This window comes from Ruditapes philippinarum, unplaced genomic scaffold, assembly GCF_026571515.1.
Source record: "Ruditapes philippinarum isolate M1 unplaced genomic scaffold, ASM2657151v2 ctg24609_1_1_1_1, whole genome shotgun sequence".
NCBI classification, from domain to species: Eukaryota; Metazoa; Mollusca; class Bivalvia; order Venerida; family Veneridae; genus Ruditapes; species Ruditapes philippinarum.
The window spans coordinates 1-3,900 of NW_026860361.1; the positions used below are offsets into that span (position 1 = coordinate 1).

Consider the following 3,900-nt stretch of genomic DNA (forward strand, 5'->3'; position numbering starts at 1 on the left):
CTATATGCATATAGAAAAAATTTTAAAAATTTTCTTTAAAAACCCAAAGAGCTAGAGTAGATTTTTAGCTAAAAACATGTTCTAATGGATGTTTACCAAGTTTTTTTCAAATAAGGCCGTGGGGGTAAAAAATTGGCCCTGTCCCGGGGGTCATTGGTTTTTTTCTTAATGTGATAGAAAAATTTAAAAAATTTTTTTTAAAAAAAAACCATATAGTAGATTTTTAGATACTAACATGAAACATCTTCTATGAGTGTCTACCCAAGTTATTAAAAATAAAAAGCCTTGGGGTCAAAAAGGCCCCCCCCCAGGGGTTTCATTCCTTTTTCCTTATATGTGTTATACAAAAACTTTAAAAAATCTTCTTTGAAAAAACTAAAAATACTTGATTTTTTTAGATTTTTAAGACGAAGCATTTTCTAGTGGTTTTTACAAAGTTTGTTCAAAAAACCTGGGTCAAAATTGGCCCCCCCCAGCTGAATTGTTTTTTCCTTTAATTGTAATAGCTAGAGTTTAAAGAGTCTTAATTGAAAAAGCTGCAATGCAAAGTTTAGATCTATGCATGAAACATTTTTGTGTACTACAAAGATTGTTCAAAATTAAAAGCCTTTGGGGGTCAAAACTGGCCCTGCCCCAGGTGTGTCATTGTTTTTACTACACATATATGTGCAAAGAAAAAAACTTGAAACCAGCTAGACCTTAGATGTTAAGCATGAAATATCTTCTAATGGGTGTCTACCAAGTTTGTTCAAATAAAAGCCCTGGGGTTTTAAACTGGCCCCGCTGCCATGGGCCTATATACGGTGGAGCGACTTCAGGGCATCGAAATGGCCTCTTTGTTATATTTTGAGACATAAATTGTTACATTGAATATATTTTATTAAAGGAACTCCACTGAAGGCCAAAATCCTAAAAACATAAACATTTGAATTTTTGATCAGCTGGGGCACTTAAAACAGAAAAGATATGCAAAAGATAATTAAATAAATTCAAAATTGTATTTTTGTGCTAATCTCAGCCTGGTTTAAGTTAAAAGCATAGCAAGAATTTTTGGTCATTTCAACAATAAGAATAGTTTTTGTGGAAAAATGGCGTGATCTAATGGTCAGAAATTTTGCACACATGTTTACTGGTCTAGACCTATAATAAATGGAACATTGATCTCGAAAACTTATTTTTAGTCATGTCATGTCATAAATACCTCAGTGGAGTCCCTTTAATATTCAAGTAATTTTTTGAGAATTTTTGAGATAATGAAAATGAGGTGCATGAATTATTGTTTGGTATTGAATTCCAGGAAAGACCCTTTGTTGAATGGTCAGAGTCCATTAGATTAACGGTAAGTTGATTTATATATCATGTAATATTTAGTTACAACACATCTCGTGCTCTCAGTCAGCTGGTCTCTCAGCCGGCTGGAGTCTCAGCCATCTGCTGCTGTACATGATTACTATCATTAGTCTTTGGCATTTGCCATGCCAGGACGGTGATTTGCACAGTTTGATCAGGTTCTATACTGTTGTTATTTTGACATTAAATTTACAAGTTAAGAAGCTTGGATAGGGTATTTGATATTAATTTTCACAAGCTAGGTATGGGATGGGACAGCCTTGCTTGATTGCTGTATTTTTGTTATATCTGGACTATATTTACTTGAGATTTCTACAATGATTTAATTAGTATCAAATGCAATCATTGATCTCTGACAAAGATTAGTAATTTCAAAACACTTCTTAACTGTGGCCAAGTGGTTAAGGTTGTTGACTTAAAACCACTTGCCCTAAACTGCTGTGAGTCCGAATCCCAACAGGGACTTTGGATTCTTTCAAGTGAGGAAGCTTTCCAGCTAGCTTATGGAATCGTCGGCGGTTTCTACCCTGTGCCAGTTGTATCTGAAATGCACATATTGCTGTGACAGTACATTAAGGTTTTTGACTCTTTTAAAACTTGAAAAGTCAAAAAATACATAAACATTGTTTTGATCTAAGAAAGAATTATTATTTTCAAATTCAACGGCAAGATACCCAGAAAATGAGATCAGTGACCTCATATTTTTTTCGCTAAAAATGTTTCTGTTAATACCCTGACACATTTATATTTGTATAGATCAGTTTGTAACTTTTGCCTTTTCAAAACAATATTTTTATTATTTTTTTTCTTACAGATTGGAGATATTTTCTTTGATTTAATTGTGAAGAACACGAAGTTTGATTCAAACATAACAATTGATGGACCAAAGTAAGTATCTGTATCTACTCTCCTTTAACATGTCTGTAAATCTGTCTGTCTAAACTACTGGATTATAATAATAAATTATGTAACATACAGGGCAAAGAAAAATGATTTACTTTTGTTTCTGTTTAATTAAATATGGTAAATTATGTTGTAGTAGCTTTCGGAAGCTTAGTATTTTGCTATGAGCAGCTTCACAAAATTTATATATAGCTAGACCGAGTATCACTTTGCCCATGCTGCTAATAGCAAAATATACCGCGTCAGAAAGCTACTAGTATATAAAACCTAGTAGGGAAATATTATACAAATATGGACTTTTTAGCTGTTGAATATGATGTGATATGTACTGAAAAAATTAATATTGACCGAGGCGATAGCCGAGGTCAATATTAATTTTTCAGTACATATCACATCATATTCAACAGCTAAAAAGTACATATCTGTTTTATTATATAATTTATAAATAGCTTTTATATGGCTTATCACATCTGCCATTGCATACGACGGAAATCATTATTATACAGCTTGTCTACTGTTTCCATAATTTGGCCCTTTCCATTGGCATGCTAATCCCTATTGTTCTTAAAAATGTAAAACGTTAACTATTAAAAATAGACTAATTTGACTCTAATGTACACCCCACTCAACGTTTTTTCAGAATAATAACAACAAACTTGGAGTGACGACACGTCAAAGTCTCGCGTCTTTTAGGGATTTCGAGAAAATCTATTTTTAGAAGAAAAACCGATGAATATACTCTGAAAATCTATTTTTAGAAAAAAACAGTGAATATACTCTGATATTGACCTGTTATTTTTTACAAAAAGTTGCTTGTTAGCCAATCAGGGAAAGGCATTTTAAAGCTATTTATAGATTATATAATAAAAACCTTTGTAGGGAAATATCCCATGGTCAGTTGGGGACCCTTGTTGAATTTAAGGTTATTAGGTCAAGGTGACAGTGACACATGAAATACTTTTCTTATCAACCAAAATTAAATGTTTTCAAAATGGTCAGTTTGTGAATCTCTTTATTATTGTATTATTATAATGTATGCATTACTTTTACGCTTGACTTGAATAAAATATGTCCTGGTGTGCAAAAAGGGGTATGTAATGTCATATGGACACATTTGATTTCAAATTTTTTTTTTTTTTTGAAAAAAAAATGTTTTTTAGTTTCAGACATATTTCTGTCAAAACACTTTTTCTAAAATTTAGCTGACAGCTGATACATGGTAACATGACTATATTGATGACTTAAGTCTAAAGCTTTCCTATTTGTGCTGAAAAAATAATTGTGGAAAGTGTATTTGCTGCATTTGACATGAAGTCGGGGTTTTTATGTTTTGATGATTGTACATGTGTATTTATAGGAAAATGACTGATGCTTTCTTTCTTGTGGAGAGGTCAAGAGATGGTACTCGTAACTTAGAAGTCAGGGTAGGTGACAAAAATACCACCATAATATCTGTAAAATGACTTTGCTTTGTTTAATTAATTATTAATTAATTGATTAAAATAATTTCTTTCAATGAGCTCCCACCATACATTTTCTTGGCATTTTTACATGTTGGCAATTGTATTTGAAGTGTTTGTGATTTTTTTTATAGCACAGTATACCATGTATCGTTATACTTTGTTGAAGAAAAATGTAATTAAGTAG

General features: G+C 31.9%; 1 long non-coding RNA gene across 1 annotated transcript; it reads left to right on the top strand.

The window, feature by feature from the left end:
• The first annotated feature begins 1,269 nt into the window (after window positions 1–1,269).
• Window positions 1,270–3,679, top strand: LOC132759793 (uncharacterized). Its single transcript, XR_009629769.1, has 3 exons — window positions 1,270–1,339; window positions 2,165–2,238; window positions 3,611–3,679. It is a non-coding gene; the product is annotated as an uncharacterized LOC132759793 (long non-coding RNA).
• Window positions 3,680–3,900: the final 221 nt, after the last annotated feature.